At 41.5% G+C, this 21020-nt stretch overlaps 1 protein-coding gene and 1 long non-coding RNA gene across 5 annotated transcripts in view; one reads left to right on the top strand and one right to left on the bottom strand.

Moving 5' to 3' along the window:
• Positions 1-21020, bottom strand: part of Dyrk1a (dual specificity tyrosine phosphorylation regulated kinase 1A) — a 129230-nt gene that overhangs the window by 87537 nt on the left and 20673 nt on the right. The window lies entirely within an intron of this gene.
• LOC116086173 lies at positions 6124-9441 on the top strand. The gene is made up of 2 exons (XR_004116843.1): positions 6124-6170; positions 9362-9441. It is a non-coding gene; the product is annotated as an uncharacterized LOC116086173 (long non-coding RNA).

The following is a 21020-nucleotide window of genomic DNA, read 5'->3' as shown; positions in this document are numbered from 1 at the left end:
TGCCTGAGTGTAGTCCTTTTCAGATAAGCCACCAAAAAAGTAAAAAAAAACAGTCTAGACTCAAACAGCTGTGTCAATGACTATAATTTCCAACAAGTGGAGCTCTACTACTTATAGCTTATTACTAGCAATCCAAATAATGCTACAAAATAATAAGAAAACTAAGCCCAAAATAAGATATTTTAGACAAGATATATATATATATATATCAGAAATCTCCATTATTTATTATTGCCAAATATTTTGTTCTTTAATTATTTCTTCTACTTCTGAACTTTTGAGTTCCAACTCTGCCCTCCTAACAGAAATAATGTTCACTCTACTGGATAAGCAATCTGATACGGACAGGGACTGAATTTGTGGATTATTTTTAAATTGCAAACTGCCTGTTCTGAAGTCACCGCCTCTATCCCTGACCCCTGCTAGAGGACAGCCTTTTCAGATAAGATACCAAGTGCATGGGGAGGCGAGCCAATGAGCAATAAAGTGACCATCACTTGATAGTTTTGCTTCTAAAAGAACTGAACCAGTGCCATTAAGTACATTTACTTCATGGTATTTCTGCTTTACTAATATCTGTCTCCTGGCATGGACTACTAAGAACTGCAGACAAAGAGTCAACTCAGTCTCTAGCTCTCAGCCATATAAACAGCTGTATTCACTTCTGCTACTTGCCTGTTAACATTCACACTGCTACTTACAAACTGAATGCTCTCAACATAAACAGGTGATTCCAAAGTCCTCACAGGACTGCAGCAAACAAGCTCTCAGTATTCTTTTGACTTTCTCACATTTTTTAAAAAGTTTTATTTGTGAGTATATGCCTGCATGTATATCTGTGCATCGTGTACATGCCTAGTGCCTGGAGGCCAGAAGAGGTTACATACAGCAAAGTTATGAGCTACTGTGTAGGTGCCAGGAATTGAACCTAGGTCCTCTGCAAGAGCAGCCACCAAGTGCTCTTAGCTGCTGAGTCATCTTTCCAGCTTCCAGTATTCTTTTTACCAAAATATTCAATACTGATTTAAATAATGAAAGGTAGAATAAAATTTTGACACCTTTTAGAAGCACCATTCATTCATCACTACTCATGAAAAGCAGCCCTCAGCAAAGGCTGACACATATCTACAAGACACACAACATGCTCCTGGGTTTTGTACTACTCAACCATCACACACTGAGGTTAGCAGCACAGTTAGCACTAGAAATCTAGACCCTGTGCTACTTTGAAACAAATTGTCTAATAAACCCTCCCAAATGGCGTCAGGAGAGTTCACTCCTCAAAAAGAAAAAGTTGAGAATCTGTAGCCTAAGACTTCTCTGCAAATAGAGAATTCCAAACACCCATGAGCTGCTCTTGCTTTGGATATGATTTTCTTTTTGAAGAGTCTTAAAACATTAGACAGTCATATTTTTTTATTTATTTATTATTATAAATGAGTACACCTTAGCTGTCTTCAGATGCACCAGAAGGGGGCATCAGATTTCATTATGAGTGGTTGTGAACCACCACGTGGTTGCTGGGATTTGAATTCATGACCTTTGGAAGAGCGGACAGATGGTGCTCTTACCCGCTGAGCCATCTCACCAGCCCCAGTCATATATTTTTAATTTCTGAAAAACATATATAGTCAATTTGCTCATTTCCCTCATAAATGGAATCATTCACAAAATGTGGAGGGTAACAGTAGACACTAATGAAAAACAGGCACAACCCTACAGAAGGGACCTCTCCTGGGTCTCGAAATCTTCATTTTAGTCACATTCTGCCAAAGGCTATTAATCGTCTATGAACAATTCAAGAACTAAACTTAAGTGCTTTTCTAAGGCTAAACTTGTAAATTGTTTTTTAGCTGTCTGAGAAATAAGTGGATAGAATTAACTACAACTTATCTTCAGAATGTCAAGAGCCTGAGTACTGAGCCTAGTGCCGGAGACTAGTGAAGAGCACCCACTTGCTAGGATTTCCTAAGGCAGCCCCGGCCTGCATGGCAAGACTTGCCTGCAAGGAGCAGCCAGTGAGTGCTCTGCTAAAGCCTCATCAAAACAGGGGCCAGTGTACTCAAAGTCGGGTATATAAAGCTCTCACTAACTGCACCACAGCTTGTAATGACAGCACGCTACAAAGTGTCTTTACTCCATACTAGGCACCTTCTACAAAAGGTGGATGAGCCACCCTAAGCCCAGCACACAGCAGGAGCAGCAAGTGGATGTCAATGAACTTCAGGCTACCTGGAGCTTTACAGTGAGGCCTGGTCATAACAACAAAACTAGATAATTAAAAGACAAGGAGTTTCAAAGATTAATTAGGTACCATTTTATTAAACTGAGTGCAAATATACAGTTTTCTATTGCTCTCTAATTGCACCTATGCTTTATGTATACTTCATAAATAATTTTAGTCTACATGAAAAAATATGATGCACCATGGAACTCAAAAGGACAATTTAGGTGGCTCAAAAGGTACCAACTGAAAATAAGTAAAACAAGTTAAATATAAAACATCTAGAATTAGGGGCCAGAGAAATGTCTCGGCAACTAAACACACTTGTTCTTTCAGAGAATCCGGGTTCCGTTCCCAGCACCCAAGCTGAGACTCACAGCCTTCTGTATCTCCAGCTCCAGGTGATCTGACCACCTCTGCAAACTCCCAACAGTTCCAAGCAAAATGTGGCACATACACATATATACAGAACACTCATACATGTAAAAATTAATAAATAAGAAAAATATCAAAAAATTATTTCATGAACTAAAACTATAATTATCTAAAAATGATCCAGTGTGTGATTAATAAACTCTGTGCTCAGTAACATGACAGATAAAAGACGTACCAGAAGAAAATAGTCTTACCATTTTATAAGTAAATTTTCCAAAGTCACAGTAGGAAAGTGATCAAGAAGGAAAAAGAAAAATTTTCATTGTTCTGATACTAAACGCAGAAGAGAAAATAATCATTTCTCTAATTCCCAATAAGATGATCAAGTGGTATTATAGAAAAAGCAATTACACCAACATGGGACTTCAAGTGATATCCCAAAAAAACAAGAACATATATCAAAACCTCCAGAAAACAATCACAGCCTTTTTTAAAAAACAAAACCCAAGGCTGTAGCATGTGCCGCCATGCCAGCATTACTAATGAAACTACAAGGAAAAGCACGCTCTGACACACACTACACACCACCACTCAGCTCACACACCGTAAATGCAGACCCACTTAATCCTGTAGCAGCCCTATAAGGAGGCAGCCTCACTTCCGATTTCAGGCGTGGGAAGTAAGGGTCAAGAGATTAACAGGTCAAAGGCCCACCCACCACTTATGAACTCCAGCCATATACTAAAGTTCTCTCCACCTCAAGATGCTTCCCATGAGTTATAAGTTGAGAAAATTAAAAAGATACAAGGATGCATTTCAAGCATGGAAGAACAAAAGTCCTAAGTAATAAGTTAGTATGCCAAAAAAAACAAAAAACAAACAAAAAACCTTAGTCAAATGGAATGCTAACTGTCCCAAAGTAGTAAGAAAATTCTGATTCCAACATGTAACAGATTGCTACATATTCCCTCTATCAAGAAAAAAAATCCATCAAATGAAAAAGACAGGGAGGGGTTAAGAAGCCAATGACAACACTAGACAATCCACAAGTACTGTAAACATGGGTCTTGGAATGTTTTTTTCTGCTAACAACCCTAGAATGGGAATTGCCGCTGGAAAGCAGCTAAAGTCTGTGTTTAAGAGAGAAGTGTGGGGTTGCCTCAGTAACCTTATGAGAACAATAGATTCCTAAGTATACAAAAAAGATGCCAGGAAAACAGTACCATGAGCACATACAGAAGTCCTGAGTGACTCTCTTCTAATTCAGATCTCTTCAGAGATCAAGGCCTACATTTCCAATGACCCAGTGAACTAAAATTTCCGTTGTAATTCACTGAACAAAGCATCTTTTTAAGTCATTTAACCTCTACTAATTAATTACATAAATCACATTATCATGTCTATTGTTACACATGAGAAAACTTAAGCCTCCAAAAAAGTAAGTCACCCCAAGTCAGATATAAGCATGGAAAAGATAAGTTTCATACTCAAAACCACTGCTCTTGCCCCTGTGTTAAACTGAGTTAGAATTTCCCATCACTTGCCTTTCTCAAAATCAAGGAAGACAGGGAAGAAAACCATCTCCTCCTCTATTCCCCACCTGGGTTAATGGCCGGCATCACCAGCCCAGCATCTCACAGCAGAGCTCTCATCTCTCAGGACTCTCTCTGTCCTTTCCCTTATGGCACATTCCATAATCTCTTGGGCATCCTTCCACTGGGGAGCAAGGCCTTTCACACTGGCCTCCCAGCTGCACGTGTACCATGGCCACAGCTCTCATTCCTCAGACTCATTGCTCGTACCTTCTGACCTACGATAGCCCGTTCTCATCCCAACTAGAGTTTCCTCAAAAGCCAGCCATGTTATCAAGTCTAATCCTACCAAGCATGATTACACTGTTCAAAAGGTTAAACTACTTAAAACTGAGTCTATTCTCTATTTGAAATTTAAAACTTTGATCTACCATTTTTATATAAAATAATAACTTAAAATTACATGGTTTTAAAAAGGTATTAAATACAAAAGGGAAACTAAAACTCACATTTTGACTGTCTACAGTGGTCGTGCAATTTTTGATCCTTTTGGAAAACTTGTATAACTTTACATCAAAATTTTCCTTGCAGAGTTGGAGAAATGCTTCAGCAGTAAAGACTACAAGCTGGCTCCTTCTGCAAAGGTCCTAAGTGTGGCCCCAGCACCCGCTCAGGGTATCTGACACCCTCTTCCAGCTTCTACAGGCACCAGGCACTCATGGAAAATACACAACACAAACACGAACAGATACAAACAATCAAAATGTAAATGTAAACTTTAAAAGTTTACAGAATATACTTGTATCATATTCAACAGGTCCACACTGTTCCACTGAACAGACCTGAGTGCATTTTAGCAAACACCCACTGGGCACTATGTAGGTGGTTTCCACTTTTTCACTATTATAAAATTTTGAAACTTAGTGCCTCCCTCTACTGATCTGCCAACAGGAATTAATGGTGATATGAACATAATACACAGGGCTAAGAATTTTGAAGCTCTTCCAATGACTTGCTTACCTACAGATACCACCTACAATTTATGCGCTCACATTTTCTCTCAGATTCTAAATCTTAAAAACTTGTAAGAGGTGGCAAACAGTCTGTTGTAGTCTGTATTCAAACAATGTTCAGACTGAGAATTTCACAAAATATAGTTATATTTCTCTCCCTGATCTGACCACATAGATACCTGTGTATCTATGTCCTGAACAAAGCACTGCCTCTCAGGCAGGAAGCATTTAGAAAGAGCATGTCCACTCAGTAACCTGCCAGCCTTTCTTCTGAAATCCAGTCTCTAAGACAGGCATGAAGACCGGACCCCCCTCTACCGTTTCTGATTGCACTGGTTTTCTTAAATAAAATGGTCTAACAGTACAACACTTCACATATATGTTATATAAAATTTACATATAATTATTTTTTATCAGTGTATACATGTATATGTATGCTTAGTTAGCTACATACTTTTATACACATGTAATTATAAATAATTTTAATAAACCATTGCCTTCAATTATTTTAGGTTTGAAGGAATAAAGAAAAACAACAAGGTCCAGAAATAACAAGAACACAGTTGTTAGCCACTTACATCGTTAACAAACCATTAACGAGAGTGTAATTTACTTCCCACACAAAACTTTTACAGAGAAATGCTACTGTAACAGGGACTTAGGAAGTTCCTTCTGTTAAAAAAGCCTGAGTCCCCACCTGGTTGTACAAGGTGACTAAAGCTGAAGATGATCTCTGTATCTCCAAGGGGAAGAGGCAAGAGCACCTGAGGAATCTAAGGAATGCTTCCTATTGTGTTCTGTTCCAGAGGACCCAAACGACCTAAGTGTCTCCAGTCATTATCCTAAACGCCCAGTTATCCTGGATTCCCGAAAAGCACAGCATCCGAACCCTCCATCCCCAGGAGAGAAATTACCCATGAAGCTGTACCAGAGAGTAATCCTCCCAGGAGAACCTGCTTGTCCTACCCCCAAATGTAGTATAACTTCTTCTAATCACCATCTATAAGCAGATGAGGCAATTATCAAGTGAGTCACCCTTCCACCAAGACCACTTAAATATGCACACTCCTACCTACTACCACAGCTCCTCCTCTATTCAAATCCAAAGCCCTTTGTAGTGGGCCAGACACAAACTTGAGATTACTGGCCACCTCTCTGTTTCACTTTCCAGTGTGACGCTGCCTGGAGATCATCTCTCTACTCCTGGTCATCACTCACTTAACAGGTGGTCCAGCTTAGTCCTGGGACTCCTGGAGCAGAGGCTCCGGATCTAACTGTACTCCTCCCTTAAACATGATTAAAGAACGTTCAAAGCGCGCTTTTGTAATTCCTACTATTGTCTCTCCTCTACCTTTAGTCTGAACAAAGGTGGGAGCTTCCCTGTACTCTCCCTTCCATTCATTCTCTGTAAGACTTCCCTGCTGGGGCTAGTGAGATGGTTCAGCACATAAGAGCACTGACTGCTCTTCCAAAGGTCCTGAGTTCAAATCCCAGCAACTACATGGTGGCTCACAACCATCTGTAATGAGATCTGACGCCCTCTTCTGGTGCGTCTGAAGACAGCTACAGTGTACTTACATATAACAATAAGTAAATAAATCTTTAAAAAAACAACAACAACAACAAAAAGACTTCCCTGCCAAAAGGAGTACTTGGATTTTGTTTCCTGCTTAACTTTTTCCTTAGTATCAGTCCAGCAAGCTGCCAGGCGACTCCTTTTCACTCCCCCACCTCACTGTGTCCATATCACATGTGAGAAGTCTGCACCTCTATTCCCAGCACTGCAGTGCTCACACCACCTCACCAGCCCCTCACCACTTCTTTACTTTCTCAGTGTGTGTGTTTGGTTTGGGAGACGAGGTGTTGCTGACCTCAAAAACACTGTGTACACAGGCTAGCCTAACTTTGGTAGTTCTCCTATCTCAGTCTCCCAAGTGTTCTGATTACAAGTATATACCACTAAGCCTAACTCTAACCCTTCCTGTTTTCCCTGGTTTGTCATGCATATGGTGCTACAAGCATCTTCAGCAACAAATCATCTCCAATACAGATTTAACCTTCTACAGTTGACATCACATCTCATGGATAAGGATATATTAGCTCATGTGCTGGTGTTCGAATCCCCTCTGCATCCAGCTACAGACACACTACCTTCTGGCCTGATTAAGCATTATCTATCAGCAAATCCAGTGACTGTTGTATACTTAGGAAAGTGACATCTACAATTGTGCAAAGTACTACTTGGTCTCCTGCCGACATTCAGTGAAAAGACTGGAACAGTGGAATATGAAAATGCTGTTCTGCGGGAGGGGGTGGGGGGGTAGCAATTCAAGAACCAGTATAATATACAAAAACATAGTTGCCTCCAAAGATGGCATAAAATTGTCTTCTCAGTTTTCAAAAAACTTTTTTGAATTTTTGCTTTCTGACAACACAAAATCTTATACTTTAAACACTTTCACCAATAATTTTACTCTCAATGGGAAATTTGTGGGAATGAGGTGGTACTGTCACAATACATACACACACACACACACACACTTGTTGAATATCACAAGTCCATGCTTCAAATTCCTCCAGCTTCAACTAATCTAAACATTCAAACTTCAGTGACCTGGTTCAGTCCTGCAATACAGACGCTGCTTTCCTGTAAAGTGGTGTTTGCTTTCTTGTTCTGTGGTGTCCTTCAGCACACACACAGGATGACTGCTCTCCAGTCTCCACATGAAACGGGCTGACAAAAAAACAGATGAGGCAGAAGTAAAGGAAGGATGGAGTAAGATGGGGGAGGGGCTTTCCGTGATGTCATAACCATCACTCTCTTTCCTTAGCAGACAAATATCCTACAGGCACTAGGAATTTATCCATTTCAGAGAATAATTCATGACAAACTATCCTTCTAACTCCCAACCCTGAGTCATAAATCACCTCCTGAATTCCTCTGTGCCAATTTAAATTCAAGCTGCTTCTATTTCTTGTTTGGGTTTTTTTTTTTTTTAAGCTATGCACAATCAACCAAACCCTCTTTAGAGACAGACTATTCTTCAACTTCATCTTCAACTGAACATTAATACCTCCATCATTCTTATTAAATCTCAATTAATTCTGTGCTCAAATCTCATGCTTTGTTCTAATTTATGGTCCCTAATGGGCACACAGTGTGCATAAATTAGTGAGTAACATCACTGGACTCCCAGGTGCAGCGCTGACCCACATTTGTTCTCTGTGTGCATGGTGTGTGTGTGTGTGTGTGTGTGTGTGTGTGTGTGTGTGTATACCAGTGCATGTGCAACTGCATGCATGTGTGTCTGTGGAGACCAAAAGCCAGCATCATATGTGCCACACTCTTTTTAAGGTTTATTTCTATTTATGCATGTGTGTATTGATGTGAATGTATGCTGGGAATCAGACTTGGGTTAGAGTCATCACTTCAGCCTCCTCTTTACTTTTTGAGAAGGGCCCTCCCCTCCCCCCCACCCCCACGTCTCATTAAGCTTGGAGCTAATTCAGCTAGACTGCTCCTCCTGTCTCCACCTCCCCAGCACTGCCTTCACAAGTTGCACTTGCCAGGCTCAGATTTTCAACAGGTGCGGAAGGACAACCTCAGATGTCCGTGCTCACACAGTGACCAGCACTTGGGCAACTGAGCCACTCCCTAGCCCACCTGTGTTCTAACTACCATCTACTCTCTTAGTAGTTCATCTGAGTGTTATTTTTGAAGACAGGTTTTTCTCTGTATAGTCCCGGCTGTTCTAGAACTCATTCTGTGGACCAGGCTGACCTCAAATTCTGGGACTAAAGATGTTCACCACCACTGCCTGGCTCAATTTACTCTTAGAAACTCATTTCACCATAGAAAATATTCACTTTATATGCAAAACCTCATCATTCAAAATAAAAATTTAGAATATTTAAGTGTTTACCACAAAGAAATTACAGATTATGATACATACACTCGATGTTAAAATACCGTTAAATAACTATGTTCTTACAGTCATATGACCTGAAGAGGAAAACTGTAGATCAAAAAGGGCACACACCTAACTTCTCTGGGTTTTGTGGTTTGGCTTTGTTTTGAATAAATCTAAGCTCTTTAGGTCGTCGCCAAGCATTTTATTGTTAATCTCAACTGCACAGTTCACAACAGTTCAAGGCACTGTCCTTCAAGAATCAACTGTGCACTTCAGTTTAATTCCTTTTACCTTCTCCTTTTTCAGTCTTCATCTTCTACTACAACTAAGTCAAATGGACCAAGATCCAACCATCCATCCCACAAAGACCTCTGTTTTGCTGACTATCTCATCAATCTTCCCTGTCCACTCCTTCCTGCCACAAGCACTCAAGCACAACGGCAGCACTGAAGACCATGGCAGAGCTACAGAGATTCCTACCACCACACACCAGGTGACCAACAGCCTTTCTCTGAGGTAACTGCATGCACAGAATTTAAGTCACTGACTGCAGGGAAGACCCGGTTCACCTTACCTTCAGCAATCACAGCTGACTCGATAGAAGAACATGAAATCATTAATTCATTCATCTACATAGGTTTGCTTTGCAGACACAAGTAAGTTGGTCCTGTACAGCTACAGTATACTCATGCACATAAAATAAATAAATAAATTTTAAAAAAAAAAAAACTACACAATGAGTGAGTCTGCTGTGTCTCGGTCCAACACAAAGGGCACAGAACCTAGTGCTTCTGCTACAGACACGAGCTCTTCTGACTATCTGCTCTCTATAGACAGCTAGCACTCAGATAAGGCATGGGAATCATTTCTTTTAAGTGGCAACTATGTTTTCTAAAACAGACAAGACGGTTCATTAGATAGAACTGCTTGCTGCCAAGCTGACACCCTGAGTTGGATCCCAGAAGTTCACATGATTGAAGGAGAAAATGTACTCCTGTAAGTTGGCCTCAACCTTCCAGAAAAAGAGCTCAGTTACATGCACGCATGCACACAGACACACACATGCACACACACACATACACACATACACACACACACACACACACACACGCACGCGCGCACACACACACATACACACACAGAAATGGAAACATATAAAGAATCTATAAGCTGTGAGACTACAAGAGTTCTCAAAGTACTAAACAAGGGACCCACTAGACAAAAAGCAGCTAGCAAAGAGAAATGTGAAAAAGTCGCATGACATTGCATGAAGAGCTCACGAACACCACAACTCAACAAAACCCCTGGAAAAAACAGGTGTTTGTTCCTCTTCTGGCAAAAAGTGCTTAGCAAACTATTTTCCGTGGGATATTATTTTTAAGTCACTAATAAAAATTTGCCTAAAGCTTTGATTTCTGTAACTTTTTAAAAAGTATCCATTGTGTCAAAATATATATATATATATATATGCCAGAGCAAGCGGCATGTACATATATACATACATATACATATACATATATGCATATGTATGTATATATGTATACATATATATACATAAATATGGCATATATATACATTTAATGTCAAAGTTGAGGGAGTTAAGAGTAACCTTTCTTTCCCTTTCAGATATGTCAGGCAACTCAGAGTCACTTCAGAGCACTCTATGACTCATTTTACTACAGACAAAATGTCAGTAGTGCTGCCGGTGATAACCCTGTCTCCACTCTTAGTGCAGGACACTGCAGGTCCTAACAATTCTCCAAGCCCTTTTGTTGTTTGTTTTCAGACAGCCTAACATAATAAATAGCCCAGGTTAGCCTTGAACCTGTGAGAGGAGGACCTGTTTTGAAACCTCTCCTGCCTCTCCCGCCCTGAGTTTACAGATTAATCATGTAATTACAGAGATTACAGATGTATGCCACACCTGGTTTATTCAGCCCTAGGATCCAACCCTGAGTTTTGAGAATGTTAGGCTAGCATATTCCCAAATGAGCTATATCTCCAGCCTCCAAAACCCTCTTTTCATTATACAAAGTCACATTTGATTCCTATCAACACAGAATAGCACCTACTTAATGCAGATTAATTATACAATAATACTGAGATGTCAGATTTAGAGTTAAGGGGTGTTTAATTCTGATATTCAAATCAATCCTTTGCTGGACATGATGGCACAAGCCTTTAACCCCAGCACTCGGGAGGCAGAGGCACTTGGCTCTTTTTTAGTTCAATGTCAGCCTGGTCTATGCTATGAGCTCCAAGACAGCCAAGGCTATGAAGAGGGACCCTGTTTTAAGGGAGGGGGGGCCGCATGAATCAACTCTTCACTAGAAACAGATGTAGTAAGGCTGCATCCCTTAATTATGAATATACAAACATGGAAAGAAATACAAACACTGAAGAGGCCTATGAAACCAATGGTAAAAGCAAAACATCCCTCCATCACTGACTGAATATTCATACTGCACTGCTTCACCTAAGTATGTGTAAGAGCACGAGCCCTTACCAGAAAGGTAACAGCCAAACCTTTAACGGATCTCTCCCATCCGAGTACAGCCAGGCCCACACTACACTGCTCCTTTGCTTCAGAGATCAGCTCAGTAAGACACATTCAAACTGGCACAAAGATGACAGCAGGACTTCTAAGCAAATCAACGGGACTGGGGAGCAGCCTGGCAGAGAGGAGAACTGATGGGACCCGACTACACACTCATGGGTACACATTTCAACAGCCCAACCGCATGTACACCTACTGACCCCAGAGGAGCACCATCACATAAGAGAACACATAAACAGAATCCTTAAGAATCAGCCGTGCCATGCCACGGTAAAATTTCAAAGTCATCATTCAGTTGAGGAAGCAGTGAGTCAAGTAGAGACAGTACTGTACACTATACTGTCACTACAGTCCCTCATAGACTTTAGAGCACCACGTGGAAAAAACACACAGAGGCAAGGACAGCTCTAATAAACGACGGCAAACCATGCTGAAGATACATACAGTTAAAATACACAGAGAGCAGTTCTCACCCTTCCTAATGCTTGGCCCCTTTAATACAGTTCCTCATGTTGTGCTGACCCCCAACCATACAAATATTTTTGCTGCTACTTCATAACTATGATTTTGCTAATGTTATGAATCATAACGTAAATATCCGATATGTAGCCCCTGTGAAAGGATCACCTGTGAAAGGTGCCCCCACACCCACAGACTGAGAACTGCTGGCATAGACTGACAAATACAGGGGAGAAACGTTTTTAGATCTGACAGAGAAAGTCTGTCAGATGTAAGCTTTCCAAAACTTAACAGGTAAGACCCAAGCTTGCAGTCTACAAAACTTCCTAAAACATAAACTTCACTTTTAGATCTACACAGAAGAATTTGTAGAAAAAAAAATTCAAAACCTGAACAAAGAGTGGTGGGCATCATGAAATGCTAAGCTAGCTGGTCAGCACAGTAGCAACTCTGTGGCTCCAAGTAATTACACAACATACAAAGAGGCAGGGCACACGTTCCCTAGGGTCAGACTCAGCTACAGCTGATGTGCAATGCTACAGGAGAGAAGACAGGAGAGCACAGAGATCAGGAAGGGGCTGCCTCATGATGGTGGTCCTCCTCTGCAGAGCTCAAGCCCCAGTGCATTTCTCTGGCCAGATTCTAGCACTAGGTGAGCAACGTTAAGCTGTTTACTGGACTGGCCTGAACCAACTTGTCTGAGGCCTCCATCACTAAACTGTATAGGGCCAGTATCTCTGCCCCAAAATGCTTACAACCAGAAGTGATTCAGACTTCCAGATTTTAGAGGGACCAAAGTCTAAAAGTAACATTTACACTTTTAATGTACTTTATAAACATAGCCTAAAGGTGACCTCTTTTTATAATGTTATGCTTGAAACTAAAGTTTGTACACAATAAAGCATTACACTTATGAATATCTTGCTAGTATCACTTTTCAGACTAAGGATGCTAATGCGCCTAGTACACGACACAATCAGAACAGCTAACTGCTAACAGAAAGCCTACTTCGTGCCCTCGAATGCTATACTCACTCTGCAAATGGAATCACAGTAAGAGAAGCCTGAAACTAGGCATCTGTTTACAGTGAACTCTTTTGTATCAACATAGAACAGGACAACTTTATCATTTTATAGCTGACAGACAGTACCTAGACTAGACAAAGAAGAAAAAACCCTGAACATTAAAAAAAAAATAAAAATAACCCAAATAAACAAAGAACACAGAATTGAGATCAAACACAAATGATTAAGAAATACCTAAAGAAAGGTTCAACACCCTTAGCCACAGGGAAATGCAAATTAAAACTACTTTGAGATTTCATCTTATCCTAGTCAGAATAACCAAGATTCATTTTAAAAATGACAGCAGATGCTGGCAAGAATGTGGCAAAAGGGGAACACTTACTCAACTGCTGGTAGAATGCAACCTGCTGCAGCCACTATGGAAATTAGTGTGGTGGCTCCTCGGAAAGATGAAAGGTCTGCTACACAATCCGGCTGGCCCGCTCTCGGGCATGCACTAAGAAGACTGCGTCCCACTGCAGAGACAATGCTTGCTCAACCACGTTCATCGCTACTCTATTCACAACAGGCAGAAATGGAAAACAACCTAGATGTCCATCAACTGATGGACAAATAATGAATCAATGGTACATTTACACAATGGAGTATTGCTTAGCTATTTGGAAAACTAATAGATGGAGATCCCGAGTGAGTAACCCAGACCCAGAGACATCTCTTATATGCAGATGTTAGCTTTAAGCTTTAAATCTTTACATGTGTTTTGTTTAGAACATCCACAGAGGGCAGGTAACTGGTAAGGGACCGGGGAGAAGGAGGGTATCTTCCAAGGAAGGGGAGATTACAGTATAATGTCATTAAAGAAGCAAAGGAGAACAGAGAGACTAAATGGAGAGGAGGGTGGCTGAGCAGGGTAAAGAAGGTGCGGTGGGAAGGGACAGCTAACACTAAAGGCCTTTTTAAAAGCTATATAAGGACCTTCTACTCTAGAAGCTTCCTAAAATATTTAAAAAGAATTTAAATGGAGTTACCACTTAACAGGGAAAGGCAGAGGCCCAACTAGACATCATCTGCTACCTCAGTATCGGGTATGGGTTGTATCTTGTTAAATCACTGGCCAAAGGGGTCTCAGCCATCATTCCAAACATCACAGGCTGTTGCCAACGCTATTGGTTACCGTCCCCAATATGAGAGTAAAGCCTTATTGGAAGACATCGCTTATTATTTCACTCAGCATGAAGAAACCAAGCTGGTGCCCAACTAGAAGCTTCTTCAGCCCCTCTAACAATCATCAATAATGCTGGAAGGTGCTACACACACCGCTGGAAGAGAAAAATTAGCCAAGACTCTCATCCATGTACAACCGGGTGCAACCAACCACTGCAAGCTGCCTGCAGGATACCCAGGTGGAATAATAGCAGTCAATGTTACAGAACAACAAACCACTTTCTGGTTAAGGCCCATTCCATGAGATGAAACTCAGACCTGCAATGTTAATGAGGCCAAGAACATGAGAATAGACAGACCATGAGTCCTAGGAGAAAATATAATACTATTCTACTATGTTAACCTAGCAATAAAACAATTCCTAGTGACATTGCTATACCCATTGTTACTGCATTGTTTAACCCTCATCAGAGAAACAACATATTGCAGGAAACCTTAATTAACACAGATACCAATGTGTAGACAGTCAGCCCTAAATGGGGTGCCTATATAAAACTCTTCCCCTGGAAGCTGTCTCCTCAAAGAGGAAACTATGCAGGTGAGAAGGCAGAGATACTGTAAGAGCCAGAGGTGGTGGGTAAGGCCAAAAAGACACAGCCTTTCCAAACAGAACTTGACACCTGTAGGGATTCACTGAGCCTGTGTTAGCACATGTAAGACCTGAACCCCAGCAAGACAGGAAGTGTGCACAAAGTTCCCTCTAACCAAGGAGCTCCTTGGGAGTGAGAGAAGAGCCTCCGTTTCTCGTGAGTACTGGCTGGATCAAGCACACTGACTAACAGAGGACTGCGATGGCTCTCTGGGTGTTTCGTGTTTGTTGAGTGCTTTCTGGCTCTGCAGGGTTTGTTTTGCATTCTTTGGGGTACGGGGGCATTCTTTAGGATTTTGTGTGGTCTTAGAGAAAAGTTGGGTGGACTGAAAGGTAGAAAGGATCTGGAAGAACATGGGGGAGGAAAAAAGAATATGATCAAAATATATTGCTTGAAAAAAATTAAGTATAAAAATATGGACCGGAAAAATGTCAATGGGGAGGAGGTCAACTGGTCAGGAGAAAATCAGTGTCAGTTGAACTACTGCAGATTTTAGACAGACAGATTTTAGAGCAGTTATTTTACATACTCAAAGAAACAGAAGAAATTAAGTTAAGAAACTTAGAGGAAAATATGATTTTTGTTGGTGATGGTGGTATTTGTTTAGTTTCTTTTTGTTTTTGTTGTTTTGAGACAGGGTCTCACTATGTACCCTTGGCTGGCTTACAACTCATAGAAACCACACTGATTCCGAACTCATAGGAACCCTTCTGCTTCTACCTCTAGAGTTCTAGGTTAAAGGCAAGTATCACAATGCCTAGCGAAAAAACAGTGACTTACGTCTGAATAGACAGACTAAAACCTTAGAAAATAATAAAAACACTCTAAGGGCTAGAGAGATGGCTCAGTGGTTAAGAGCACTGACTGCTCTTCCAGAGGTCCCGAGTTCAATTCCCAGCAACCACATGGTGGCTCACAACCATCTGTAATGGGGATCCAATGCTCTCTTCTGGTGTGTCTGAAGAGAGAAACAATGTACTCACATACATGGGATAAATAAATAAATAAATAAATAAATCTTTTTTTAAAGACTCTAAGACTAAATAGTATAATAACCAAAACAGAAAATGTACTAAATAGAGTTCACCAACATATTGAAGGTGTCATACACACACAGAGAATGACAGAGAGAGACAGAGAGAGACAGAGAGAGAAAGAGACAGAGAGAGAGAGAGAGAGACGACAGAGAGAGGGAAAGAGAGAGAGAGAGAGACAAAGAGAGACAGAGAAATACACTCAGGAAACCTGATGACAGATCAGTCTTAAGAATAGAGAAGTGGGGCTGGAGAGATGGCTCAGCGGGTAAGAGCACTGACTGCTCTTCCGAAGATCCTAAATTCAAATCCCAGCAACCACATGGTGGCTCACAACCATCCGTAATGAGATCTGATGCCCTCTTCTGGTGTGTCTGAAGACAGCTACAGTGTACTTTCATATAGTAAATAAACAAAAATCTAAGATAAAAAAGAAAAGAAAAGAAAAAAAGAACTTGAAAAAAGAATAGAGAAGGGAAGCTGGGCGGTGGTGGCACATGCCTTTAGTCCCAGCACTTGGGAAGCAGAGGCAGGCAGATTTCTGGGTTCAAGGCCAGCCTGATCTACAAGTGAGTTCCAGGACAGCCAGGGAGGGCTACACAGAGAAACCCTGTCTTGGAAAAACAACGACGACGACGACAACGACGACGACGACGACGACGACGACGACGACGACGACGACGACGACCAAAAAACAAAAAAAAGCAGAGAACAGAGACAGAAGATGAGGAAGAGGCCTTACAGACCTGAGAATCATCAAATACTCACAGAAAATGAAAACAAAAACAGAGGGCCAGACAAATCTCAAAGTATAGCCATACCCACAGCTACCACTAATGTACAGTTCAAAACCAGAGATACAGACAGTGTCTTGAAAGCAGCCCCAGAGAAAGCAACACTAGAGAGTGAGCAGCCAAGTGCTCAGAGCCGCCGTGGGTCAGGACAGTAGCCACTGCACCTGGACAGCGGTACTAAAGTGCTAAGAAAATAGCAACTTCCACTCTTCGCATTCAAGGGAGAGATAGGCACTGGTGGATAAATGTTTGACTAAGAAACATCAATCCTAATAGACCTGCACTATAAAAAATACCCAAGAATGCTCCTCTGGAGCTGAAGAGATGCTCAATGAGGAGGGGTGAGAGCACGCATTGCTCTTGCAGAGGACCTTCATTGGATTTTCAGCATCCATATGGTGACTCGCAAACTCCATAACTCCAGGTCTAGGGAATCTGACACCCTGTTGTGACCTTTGTGGGAATGAAGAACATACACAATACACAACATGGAATGTGGGTACTTATACACATGGATAAAGTAAATCTAAAAGAAAAAAGGGTTCAGTTTAAAGAAAAAAAAAAGATATATGGAAATTCAAATCTAAAAAAGTATATAAATGTTCATAAATGATTATTGTCCCATTAATTTCGTTAAGAAACTAACAGTTTAATAACACAGGCCTAAGGCAGAACCCAGTAAGAGTGTAAGCTGACGCTCGCATGTACAATACAAAGAGGAGTAAGAAGAGCCCAGCAAACATAAGGAAGGGCAGGGAACAGGCTCAACACTACTTTTCATCGGTCACTGCACACGAGAAGAGCAAGGGTTGTGTGAAACAGGACTTGGAACAATACTGACTATAAGGCAGGTGTGAACACCCTCAAAAAACAGGGGACCTTCAGAAGCTCAGCAGTCACATACAAGACGACACAATTCTCCATCACACTGCAAAGTTAGGGGATGGACATGTACCTCACTCGGCCTCAGGTCACTTGCTGAAGAAACTACAATTCACTGATCTGAAAACTTCAAAACATGGATTAGGTAGGGTGCTCAGATAAAAGGATGCACGTGTAACTGCAAAGCCCTGCACTGGCACCTTCCACTTCATGTTTGCTCATCTTTCTTATTAAATGTTGTGAGAAAGGGTCTTATTCTTACCCTGGCTGCCTGGAACTAAAGGTGGCCTTGACCTTATAAAGTCAATCCTCCTGTCTCCACAGTGTTGAATTCCGGGAATATATCGCCACCTCCACCACACTCAGCTTTCAAGTGTGTAGATAATCAGCACTACTGAATATATATTTATACCTTATTTAAAACAAGCTAACAGCCCACACCAAAATTAACTGCATAGATACAGCACAGTAAGAACACAATGATAACCTATTTTTGCTCAAAGCAACTCAAGCACAAATCTTCATATACTCCTTCCTCACTTCTCTCTACGATCTTTTCAGTCACTCAAACTCTTAAGACTCCTAACCAGGCATTTGTAGTATCTCCCTAAATTTAGACTCCTTTTCACCGGTGTTAACACTGAATGGCCTCATTTTACTAAGTAGCTGGTATAAAAGTATCAGGCACTCTAAGCCAGCTCTGAAGGAACTAACTTCCATCCCTTACAGGAAGCAGCGCAGTTCAATGCTATAAATGACACCTTACAGACTGAGAACTGCCTCCCAGTTTAGATTCCAAATTTGGATCATCAAACTAACACTGAAAAGTTATAAGATATATTACTCAAAAAGTTAACTGTTTCAAATGCAATCTTCTTACTCTTTCAAATCATTTACAAGAATATCTCCGAGGATGTTTCTATCCTGAACTCTGGAACCTAGAAACTGTAGCTGATTTGAGAAACAGTTCTTGTAGATGTGGTTTAAGTGAGGTTTAATCTTAAGAAGCACAGGGTCCCCAAGTCCGCAAGTGTCAGTGTCCTAAACACCATCACATGGTTCCCCTAAGACAGAAGCAGCAGACATGGCATGGGCAGGAAGGGAGGCAATGTGACCTCAGAAGGAGATGCCAGACTGATGCAGCCATAAGCCAAGGAAGGCCAGCTAGCAGCCAGCAGCTAGCCCAAAAGGTCAGGACTCTCCCCACAGCTTCCCAAGAGACCTTCTTGATGACAGTTTAGTGGTTGCCATTTCCGACTGCTGAGCATAGCTATCAGGACACATTTATGCTGCTTTAAGTCATAAAGTTCTTACAGAGGCCACAAGAAACTAATAAAGGAGCTAAGAAGAACCTTTCAAATTTCCATACAATATATTCACTCTAGAAGTGCTCTAAGAGACACTCCAAGCACATGCATTAGCAGATCTGGGTGCTCTACGGTCTTAAGTGGAAACTAGCACTTCAGGTCCAGCTCATTTGGAATGACTTCCAATCAGAGGACTTTCTAGTGAGCCCTGCCAGCTTTATGAAGACATGCATAAGTTTACCACCACTGTGCTCAGTGAAGTTCAACACTAGTGTGTCTCATCAGTCATGAAGTTCCCACACGCTCCATTACAAGCAGCCAATGTGAGAATGGCACATCACGAGTCAGCAGTGAGGAAGCAACTGTCTCCTGCGAACACTCCTCACTACTAATCGCTGAGGGGGATGCTTTCCACGCTGCCCTTCCCCTGCCTGAGCCTCGGCTTCATAATGAACCCTTCATGTAACAATGGGTTAGCAGCAACCCTGTCTTTGTCAAAACCAAACCAAACCTAATGTACTGACAAGACAGAGAGCCCAATGAGGCTTACGAAGCTGTCTCACCAAGAAAAGCCATTTATTTTAAATCCCTACGAACAATCCAGATTTGGCACCACAATTACAAACTGCTGCTTTCGGGTTCTGGAAAGCCCATACTGTGTGCACTAAGACATCTGTTTCTTCCTGCTCCAGGACTGCTGAGACAAGGTCGGCAAATACCAAGAACCCACTAGAGTAACCTGCATCCCAATCTGAGCTCTCGTGCCTTCCCGCAGGAAGCAAGGCGCAGCCTCCACTTCTGCAAGTTTCCCACCATTTTTCTTGTTGCTGGATTCCGGCTACTGCTCCACAGCACAGCAAAGGGCTCTCACACTTCCTGACAAACTGTCCCCTGCTGTCTCTAGCCAGACTCTTGACACGAAGACCACCTCACATGACCTCTTTCTGATTACAGGAGAAAGAAATTCTTAACACTTACAGTATCATGATTTCTGATCCCCTGTAGTACACTGTAACTCCCTCACAGACAGGGAGCATTCACTCAGCCTGGCTTTGCCACAGTCCAAAGCTCAGACTCTTCCATGCATAATACATCCACGGTGTATTGCGCTCAGGGGACTGAGCTGACACTTACTATCCTACAACTATGAAAAATCAAAACTATCTACTCATGACATGTTTTCAAGAGCAGCTAAACTGAAAGGTTAACATTTTTTGAGTTCCACTCAAATATGTAAAAATCTAGAAGCCTAGATTCCTACCTGTACCTCCCAGTTTATTTCTGACAGGAAATAAACTTACCTTTCAGGGCAAACCATCCTAACACGAGGCAGACACTCAATTTTACAATACTATCTAAAGCTTTTATGCTATTTTTCAGTTTATAAAACAACTTCAAATATAACAACCCGTTTTCATCCTCTCTCGGCCTATGGGGTAGAGAAGCACTTTCCTATGAAGCAATGACACACGACTTTCTAAGGAAGTGGTTCCCATACTACTGACAGCTCCATGGGAATCACCCTGAGGGGGCTTGTTAAAAATTCAGATTCTGAGACAGAACCATCATAGTCTCCTGAGGGCATAGCCTGAGCCTACTTGCTGAACAAGATCCCTAGGCAATCTTGACACAAGGCCAAAGTAGGAATTTATGACAAGAACCCAGAGTCCAAGAGCCTGGGTGATGCTCAGAAAGGATTTCTGGGCTGACTCCCAGAAGGACCTCCACTGCAGAGACTAAATGTGTATCTAAGTACAAACAAGTTGCAACGACTCTTCCTGAGGCAACCAGAGTCAGGTTTGGTTGAGTTGTGTATTTCTAATTAACTTCACACATCTTTCATTATATTATCCTTAGCATTTTCACCCACTACTTGCCAAAATAATTTACTTTGTGTACAATACATGACTAAGGTGGGGCTGGAGAAATAGGTATTGAGAGCACTTGTTTCTGTCGCAGAGGAGACAGCTTCAAGTCCCAGAACCCATATGGCAGCTCACAATCATCCATAATTCCAGTTCCAGAGGATCTAATGCCTTTTTCTGACTTCTACAGGCATCACAGACACACACACACACACACACACACACACA

This window comes from Mastomys coucha, unplaced genomic scaffold (assembly GCF_008632895.1).
Source record: "Mastomys coucha isolate ucsf_1 unplaced genomic scaffold, UCSF_Mcou_1 pScaffold12, whole genome shotgun sequence".
NCBI lineage: Eukaryota > Metazoa > Chordata > Mammalia > Rodentia > Muridae > Mastomys > Mastomys coucha.
This window is presented reverse-complemented; position numbering and strand designations above follow the sequence as displayed.